Source organism: Egretta garzetta, unplaced genomic scaffold (genome assembly GCF_000687185.1).
Source record: "Egretta garzetta isolate BGI_Z169 unplaced genomic scaffold, ASM68718v1 scaffold56, whole genome shotgun sequence".
NCBI classification, from domain to species: Eukaryota; Metazoa; Chordata; class Aves; order Pelecaniformes; family Ardeidae; genus Egretta; species Egretta garzetta.
This window is the reverse complement of record NW_009260182.1, coordinates 10,546,807-10,556,895: the sequence shown is the minus strand read 5'-3', so window position 1 is coordinate 10,556,895 and position 10,089 is coordinate 10,546,807.

Sequence of the window (10,089 nt, the reverse complement as noted above, 5' to 3'; positions counted from 1 at the left end):
TAGGACAGCTTGAATAATATAGCAGCTAATACAGGCATTTTATTTATCACACAGGCAATTTGTTCCAATTCAATTTACAAACTAAATCACCTTCCAAGCTGGGCTAGGACGCTCTAAGAAAAAGGTGTGCATGTTCCCAGCATAACGACAGTCTCCTCTTTCTGCTTTAGTCCTTTGCATTCATATCTTTGAATCGCAGCTTTGGAAAGCAAAGCCGTGAGCTATGAAAAAAATATTTCCATTACCTAAAATTGGTACCTTCTCATATCAGCATTCTCTGCGGTTCCAGTGTGCTAGTCTGTTATCCAAGTACCTGATGTTCTGGAGTGTCTCAGTTCTGAATGTATTTTGGGGGTTTTGTCCATCACTGCATCCATCATCAGCTCTTCCAAATCATCTGCAATTAGTCTTACTATTACATGGACTCATGTTTCAAGTCTCTTTAGTTAATGCAAGAAAAACTGACAGCAACAGAGAGAAAAATATGCCAAAAGAAAAATAAAGTGAAAGGTAGTTTTGAAATTCTCTGCCCACAGTTTTAATTTAATTCACTTGTTGTCCATGTGGTGATAAATTAATTCCTTTTCAGTCATCTGAATGTTGACATTAAAAAAAATACTATTAAGTGACTCATTGCATCTGGAACACAGTTTTTTTATTTAAACAATAAGATTTTGTTAACTAACAGAGTTTATAATCTCAAAAAAATTGTATGTTAAAAGGTGTGAGAAGTGCTATTGTGCTTTTCACTAGCAATAAGATCTCTGTCAGTAAAGTTAAAAACAAAACCAAAATTGATATTTTGATTCCCCAAGAATCAGAGAAGAAAATAAGAAGAAAAACAAAAAAGAGTGAAAGAGTGGAAGTGGAAGGAAAAAAAAAAGAGTGAAGAATGGAAGAAAAAGAGTGAAGTGAATTAACATTAGATGCAAAGAGAACTGAAAGTCATCAGCCCATTCTAACCGTAGTAAACAGGACCCTCAAGTGCTCTTTTACTGTAGATGATATTTTATTGAACTACAAACCCAAAATACTCATGAAGAGCATAAATCTTTATAAGAGAACAGAATGAGCTGTGGAATAACACTGCCACTATTTCAAAAGCTGTGGCGTATTAGGAAAAAAAGTCCAGGGTGGAGGGAAGAAGGAAGGGTAGAGAAGATTTTTACCAAGCCACTTGTTTCCTCTCAAGATAGCATGGCTTCAGTACTCCAGAGGCATCTTCCCTTCTCCCTGTCCACAGGAGCAGAACAGCCTCAACGCTGCGGAGTTAGTTAGCCTCTCTGCAGCAAGTAAAGATGCTAGTCAAACAAATTAGCCCTGGCTGGGAGCTGTGTTTGGTGAGACACCTACTCCTTAAGGTGCAGGACAGATCTAAAGAGGGGAGGCTCAGCAGATGCAGTTGTTCAGACCTGGCAAACGTATGGGTCTGGGGCGCTGCGTGCAGCTCCGAGCAGGCGGCAGGTACGGCTTAGCAGCGTAAGTTCATCAGTACAGCTATAACCTAGCTGAACATGGGCTGACCCAAATGTTCAGCTGGCAAAAATTCAGGTACTGAGCATGCTGTAGCTACTTGGATTTATGTAAGTTGAAGCCCCATGCCCAGAAAAGAGTAGAAGTAAAAAGCTAAGATTCAAGGATAATTCCAGACATTCTTCCCAATGGCTTAAAGGAGAAATGCCTAACTGCCTTTACCTGGGGTTTGCATACACCAAAATAATCTTCTCCAAGTCAGTGTCACCACTGAGTAGCATACACAGTTTGTAGTGTACTTCCTTTAGCAGCTCCTAGCACCCCTCTCCCTAAAGCCTACTGAAATGGGCTGCTTAATGCTGTTCCATCAGCTCTTTAGAAATCTATTTTACTAATTTCCACAAATAACGCCATTACTATGCATTCCCATAAAATCTTAATGCAAGAAATGGGCCCTTACTGACAACACTAAGATAAAGTAACATTCAATAGGAAAAGCTATCTGAAGATCCAGCTTCTGCTCCTGGTGTCAGATTGGCAGATTACTTCAAATTCTTGCTGATAGAAGCACAATTGCTGGTACAAACTCAAGAGCTACTAATATGGTCAAAACAGTAAGTAACTGCACACTCCCGTCACGCTATAAAGCGGCACAAAGTATCTCTAAACCAGGCACCTTATCCTTGAATTCTACACAGAAGTTACTCAGGGGGTCTGGATGATGATGAAGAATGTGAGAGTAAAACCATGTGAAAACAGTGCACAGCACAGCACTTTTAATCTCTAGAAAAGGGAGAACAAATTGAATGATGGACATTAAAAAAAGAAAAAAAACGTGTAACATCAAGGCTTAACAGGTAACCATAAAAGTGGCATGAGATACAAAACAGAAAGTCAGAATGGAAGGCAGTGGGACAGAGGTAGATATCAATGCTTCTAAAAGGCATTCAAAAGAGACATATTTAGATAGCATTTGATATAAAATATAATCTTTAACATAGCATTCTTGGCTAGATTGAAACACGCCATGTTTATAGAGTCCTTTTTTTCCCCTAACTTTGTCTTGTTTGCTGAGAGGTTAGGGAGTCTATAACCATACTGGTTAGTGTCCATCTTGCTTTTTATCTGTAGAGCATTGACCTATAAACAAAATATTTTCCCTAATGGCTATAACATTAAAACAATGCAGAGAAAGGTCATTTTACACAGGATTTCGAAGTGTTTTTCCTAACATTAAAATGAAATTTCAAAATTCTTTGGGAATGGAATATTATAAATGTGCTTAAGTCAAGCAGAACACTTCATTTCTGTAGATCACAAATAATCCAACATGACTTGCATATATCTATATCTCTCTATCGCGTACTGGAACATAGATTTCTATGTCCCAGAACACTGAAATATTCAAGTTATGAAGTACTTCATCTTTTGGCAATATCTGTATAATGAAAATTTCCTCTTTCATTGGTTATGTTTACTGTATTAGCAAGCAGGAGTCACTCCTTAAATGAAATTCAACTTCATGGTTCTTCTTTGAAAAGCTACCATGAGAGTTGAAGAGACTGACTGTGCTTGCTATTTCATTTTGTATTACTCATTTGCATCCCTCGAGTCTGACTATGTTTATGAAGTTTAATGTACAAGGAAGAGAAAACTTTCTTTGTGCGAGATCGTCCAAGAGATTTCCTGCTGGGAACTTGGTGTTCCAGCTTTGCCTAAGCAGCGTCTGCAGGAGCAAGCACTTCACTGGGCCTTTTTTCATAAGCAAGGAGTTTAACTGTCAATATTAGTGATAAGAGCGTCTATCTAATCATCTTAACATTATTAATAGACACTAGAGGAAAATTAATGCCATTAATGCATTTCCCACCTTGATATCATATGCTTAAAAAAATGAAATAAATTAAGCTCAAAGTAATTTCTCCAGAATTTGTTTCAAATTGTTTGAAATCCTTCTTTGAAAAACAACGCTTATTGAAATTTATTATTTGGATAAAATGTTTTAGCTGCCTAAACTGCTTGGAAAGGCAGACACCCAGAGCACCTTGCACACTGACTTCCCACAAAGCAATCACTTCCCTAATTTCAGAATGAATTCATCGAACCACTGAAAGCAAGCAAATCATGACTGTTCCTCAGCAGCTGTAGAGTGCTTAGTGCTCCAAAAGCTGGGTACTACACTTCGTAAGGGGAAAACAAACAGGTGACTGGGGAGTAGACTCTTTCTCCTGACCTCCCATCACAGTTAAGGAATGATGGAAAAGCTTCAACAGGAGAGAAGCTGGAATGTGTCCGAGTGAAGCATTTCCTGGGATGTTTCCATTGTTTTTTCCTAAGAGGGATTAATCATATTTAAATACCTACACAAGCCTCACATTTAAAGATATCAAATCAGGGCTAGTGAGTTTCCACCCTGGCAAGAGAGGAATAAGTGACTTGTCGAAATACCTGTGAGCACAGAGATGTCTCTGTAAAACCACTTTCCTCGGGAACTCAGTCATTGCCTTCACTTCACCACCTAGCTATGCTCAAAGCCTAAGGTTACTTCAAAGCCGCTTTTCAAAGACTTCCCTATTACAGAAGCAATGTGTTCCTTCTGTGGGAAGCAGAGGCACAGGCTTTTTCATCTTTTCCCCAAATGTCTCTTCCTCATCAACATCTTAAATCCTGAATACAAAGATATGGATAAAACATGTCCAAATTGGCATGGGTCATAAAGCCAGAGTTTCTTGTGGGAGAAAAGGAGGATGTCAAGCTTTGCAGCAGCTTCTGAAACCTATCTGCTCCCACAGATGATCACAAAGCTTTCTTCCAATATAGAAACACTTTGGATTTGTAATCGTAACACCTGTTTCAGAGGAGGAGGTTGTGAACCTGTGTGTGGAGCAAAGTCTGAGCCCTCCAAACACCTCTTGTATTTAGACATCAAATCCCAGTCCCACTGAAGTCGGTGACATGGCTGCAATAATTCATTAAAAACATGAAAAGTAACATCATGTTAAATGCTGAGAGGCTGGTGGAGCTGGGAGGAAGTGCAGGTAACTTCATTCCACTTACATCTGGGCAACAGGGAGCTCAGAGACTTTGCAGAAGTGAAGCCAGCGAGTTTATCCGTTCCTCAGCCGACTGCTATGTGGTGCCCGTGGCCTGGCTCTGGAGGACAAGACCGTAGCATCCTGGAGCATTGCAGAGAGAAAGGAGCCGGCCCTGCCTAGTTTGCCAGGCACCTCCAGTAGCGAGAGTGCAGAACTGCAAAGGAGTTGTGTAGCGCTAACTTCTCTCTTGCCTTCTTCACCTCGCAAAGCCTCTGCTCAGATTGAACCCCCTGACAACACTGTGTCTTAAAAAGTTTTCAATAGCTTTGTAAGATACCCCATTAAGTCACAGCAGTTAAATGTCAGAGGTTGTCAAACTGGCAAAACCGCTATGTTAAATGTTTCAATTAAAAAAAAAAAAGCAACTTCTTTTCCCTGCCTGTTGTACATTATGAAAATGCACGCAAATAAGGCTGCGACTCACCAAACACTAAGTGACATTTTAGAAAAGGTCAATTTTGTAGCAGCAAAGCACAAGCCCAGCACACTAACTGCACTACCGTGGGGTTTTTTTATACAGTGGAAGCTAGCAAATTAGGCTGTTCTCATGATTAAAATGCTATTAAAAAAAAAAAAAGTGGTTCTGTCATGTAATTGTGTATTATGAAATGTTTGGTACAGATGAAATCTCTGCTAACATCTCTTGTTCCAAGTTGTTCACTCTCCCCCCTAGGATGCCTTTGCCTCTAATGTCACGTGGCCAGTAACTTGCACATTTCTGGAATGGAAATTTTTGCCTAAGTAATTTGCAGATTGCAGTTTAATCAGTCAGCTTCAATGGCCTCACCGATCATTTCAAGCGATCGTGTTTCATTTTGCAATCTGGTCCTGAGGCATTCTGCTGCCTGCTGGAAGCATTTGCCCAGGTCTCATTAACACTGGAAAGAGATAACAGTTTTTATCTGATTGGATTCCTTTTTTCTAGGTACTTTTGCCTCCCATGTTAATACTGTTTGTTTGTTGTTTGGGTTTTTTTTCCTTTCCCATCCTATCCTGAAACCCAAACCAAAATAAGTAATATGGGACAGATGTATTACACATATTTCCCTGTGGGGTAAGACATTGCATGCATCCCACCAAATAAAACTTTTAAAACTGTTTTTTTTGCCAAAGTGTTGTCTTGTAACTGTTGTATGTGGAACAGGTTAAAAAATGCTAAGGACAATGATTTCAAACGCATCTACTTCTGTAAGTTCCTTGTTTAGGTACTTGTGTCGGAGCTGCCTGTCTCTCCTGGGAGTCACAGCTGTTGTGTCCCTCCAGAGATCAGTGCTAACCTCCACGTTGGCATCCACATGCAGATGTGCCTGGCTAACACCGAGCAAGTTCAAGTTTTTAACAAGGTAATTAAATATAATCATATAATTTCTGTGATTTTTTTCCACCAATCATTCTCTCCAGAACACAAACCGAGATATCACAAGACTACAAGCAAGGAAAATGCTTATTTGCACAGCAAACACTATGCTTCTGTCTTCTTCAGAAAATAAAACCATATCATTCTATTGCCAGCTGCTTTTAAGGCAATTCATTCCTGTCAAACACTCTCAAGTACTCGTTCATGTCAGCTTCCTTCCACGCTTCTATCCTTCAAACAACTGAATCCATAGGAACTGCTGGACCTAGGAGATTGCACGGGGACAAATTGCCAGCCAAGAACATTTCAACTGCCTCCTTGGACTACACCCAAAGTTTTAAAGCTCACTGAGAGGAGGATTAGTACTTGGAATTTTGCACAGAACCTGTGTAAAACCCCTTTTTTACTGTTGCTTTGAGGCATTAGCACATGTCAGAGCAGAGATACTATTTAAGGGCTATTGACCACAGGTGACAAGGAAAGAACATCCAAGTCTTTCTTGGTTAGTCATGCACACAGAAGCATAGCTAGATTGCTTTCTCCAAACATACAGTCAGAATTATTTATTTTATATGAAGTCTCCAAGATGAAGAAGTATACCTGCTCATAAGGTACACTACATTAAGGAGCTCTAAAATAGACACGCTGTTTAATGTACTCAGGTTTTCTGTCTACACAAGCCACCTCTCCTTTATCCGCAGGGTTTTTTTTAGCCAGAATCTTCTGTTTCCTCCATGCTGTCATGAAACAACATTGATGCTGATGCATCGCATTAGCGTTTCATCTATGATTAAAAGGGCTCCTTTTTAAGAGCAAACACACTTTGAACAGTTGGAAATGAACTGAAAGAGGCGTAAGCTCATTTTACCCAGTTCTTCTAGTTATTTAATGAATTGAAAAAGCCATCTTTTCAGTTAAAATCCACGGAAATCTGTCGCTGTTCCCAGATAAGAGTTTCAGAACTCATCTTTCCGCAGCAATTTGAGAGCGCACGGACACTTCAGTGCACAGCAGGAAAGGTACCAAACTAAGCCAAGGCTTGCCCCTCAGAAGATTCATTATTCTCCTAGATCATTCAAAAATAAAACAATGTTATAGTGCTTACACAAAATACATTTTAAGTCCTTACAGCAGAACACTGGTTTTGTTTAGTGTCAACATCTCTAAGAAGAAAAAAAAAAAAAAGCCTGACATCAATACAAAGGTCTGTAAATATCAAATCCAGCAACTTTGGAAACAAACTCTTCCTTAATGAATCTGATCTCATACATTTTCTTAAGCCTTGGAGGCCATCTAGTTCTGCCTAATGAAGTCTTCAATGGAAATACCCTTTCTCGTTGTTAAAAGTAGATAATCTCCTGTGAAATGTCAGTGTGCTGCAAGGGATGAGCAGGTTACAGTAGACATCCGTGTGTATAAACTGATACTTTGCTTCTGAATCCTGACCTGTGAAACAAACTCCAACGTGACAGGACTATACACTGACCACTTGCGTGCGTAGGTAGTGTTGTTGTAGCAGGAAAAAAGATCCAAAGGACTAGGACTTTGCCAAGAGAATATAGTCCAGCAAGGCCCGGTTCGGAACTTTTTATGAAGTTTAGCTAAATGGGATGAAAAGTGGGTTAGTTCAAACGAAGGTGAAACGTGTCTGCCCCCCCTGCATCTCCCAGCTGAAATCCTGGGTGTGAGGCTGGAGATGCCAAGCAGGCTCTCAGCGCCACCTCCTGGGGGCTTTCCCCTCGCAGGCGAGACACTCGCATTAACCGGCCTTGTAGAGACCTAAGAGGGCATGCTTTATCATAGTATTTTTATTTTTCTTCTCACAGCACAAATCAAGTTTCAAGAACGTTCAAGTACTTGCATTATCTACAGAAAGCTATCCGATTGCTGAAAAGTCACCCCAAAAATATTCTGCTCCCTTTTTCTCACCTTTAACTCCAGAAATACCCTCACTTCATGAATTGTCTGATCAAAGGGTGCCTCTGTTCCTCATTTTCTTTTGCCAGAGAGAAAAGCTGGACTTATATGAAATAGCATCCTCATATTTTCCTTCCAGAAGCCTTCATTGTGTCTGTAATTGGAGAGCCATGGGGATGGCAAGAGGAAAAAAAAAAAGTGTTCACTCCAAATGAGCTGAAGTTGAGCAAGGAATGGTCTTTTCAATATTAAGCTTAACCACTGGAAAAGTTGAGGCAGCTTGACAGGAGCATAGCATAGGTTATTTTCTAAGAATTATCCCTCACAGCAGGACATGCTCAAAAGGAACTACTCAAAGACGGTGGTGTTGCTGTACAAGGCGCTCTGCAGACTTCAGGTGTTACACCAGAAATAGAACAGTTTCATACTATGGAAGAGTTTAATTCCTTGTGTGGGAAGAAAACACACCAAAGAATTGAGGCCAAGTCTTAGAAGTCTGTTATTAAAGTTATAAGCTTATTCTCTTAGGAAAAGGAAACTTCATTTTATGTATCAGATGTTTTCAATGCATAGAAGAGATTGATACTGAACTAGGTTGTCCAATTTCAGATAGTTTCAGAAACTAGATTTACTCAAATTGGGGCGGGGGGGAACAACACCAAAACAGTGGAAGTCACTGTTGCTATCCCAGGAGGCTTTTCTTTGTGGGACTTCAGTTCTCATAGGACATCAGCACTGCACGACCCAATTTCACATAGAGAATCTCTTATTCCCCTCTTCAGTCAATGATGCGCAGTGATGCATGCATGACAGCATTGTTGGGGTACAACCCTCCTACAGCCAAGAAAGCTCTGAAGAGAACACAGAAGACTTAAGTATTACCAGTTATCTTCTCCGTGTCAAAATAAAGCACCATTTAATGGAAATTTGGTCTAATCTTATTCTTTGCTAGGCAAAGAATTGAGCTCTCCTCCATTAGTGGACTAAAACTATTCTCTTTGCTCTACAAGCTAATTGATGAACCTTACACTATGGTAAGATTAAAATAAAGAGGCAGCATATTCATGCTCAGCTTTTAATGAGCTACAGTATGTGTCAGGAAGAGTCAGAAGGCAGAAGGGAAGTGTCCTAAACCATTTTTTTGCTTTGTTCTCCAGAGGACCTGAAAGAAAGGACAATACCAAGCAAGCCTCAGGCTTGACCAGGAAAAAAAGTATTTCCCATTACTTCCAAAGAACTGAAAGTGAACATTTTTATGTTCAAAAAACCTGCTTTCTTGGATTAGGGTTTTTTTCCCTTTATATCACACCCATGTTCTTCCTGCTCAGTAAACAACTGATAATCCTGACAGACAAAGAAGGTACACAAAGTATGACCCATTTTCTAGGCTAACAACAAACAGGTTCAAACTCCAAGAGCCAGAGGAAGTATAAAAATCCCAATCCCTTGACCAAAGCAGAGGCGGCATGCTTTATTTCTGTATTAAAAATCTGTAGCTACAGAGTTTGATAACTAAGCCTACACACCTGTGAAGGAAGTTAACTCAGTGCAGTTCTTGCAATGGGATGGATACCCTAGGGACAAACAACTAGAACAGATGAGATAGACAAAATTTTTGTGCATGCATATATAGCTACTCTAATGCTCAGGTTATATTGAAAACACCCATTCGAATGACTTCCAGAAAAAGCTAGCTTTCATATAGCCTCCGGATAGCTCAGCAACACTGATAAAACTTTAGTGAATACAAGAATTTAGAAAAATGGCAATACAGATAGAAGTACAGTAGCATTCCTGAGTGTCACAGTGGCTTGAGTAAGTCGAGAAATTCTATTTCCCAGTTAGCTGGGCAGATAACTAAATCGCAGTTTACCAGAGTCATTCAAACAAACTTTTGTCACTTGTTATTTACCCACAAAATCAGGAATAAGCATAAGTTATTTGAAACTGTGAAATTTTATATTTGATAGGGAGGAACAAACACTATCAATCAGCAACTTCAGAGTCATCTAATGGCTGAAGATATTTCTATTACTTTCCACACATTTGAATCAATAAAGAAATCAAACATGCAACAATTAAGTAATTCAGCATCCTTACAATCCTGCATTTACCTTGCAAATGTTTTTTGGTTAAATAAGAACTATAAGGCCATTTGATGATTTAATGATAAGCAATCAAACTGTCATTCAAAGCAAGACGATGGCATATGAAATTCACTGCAGGCAAGTGCAAGGTTCTACACAA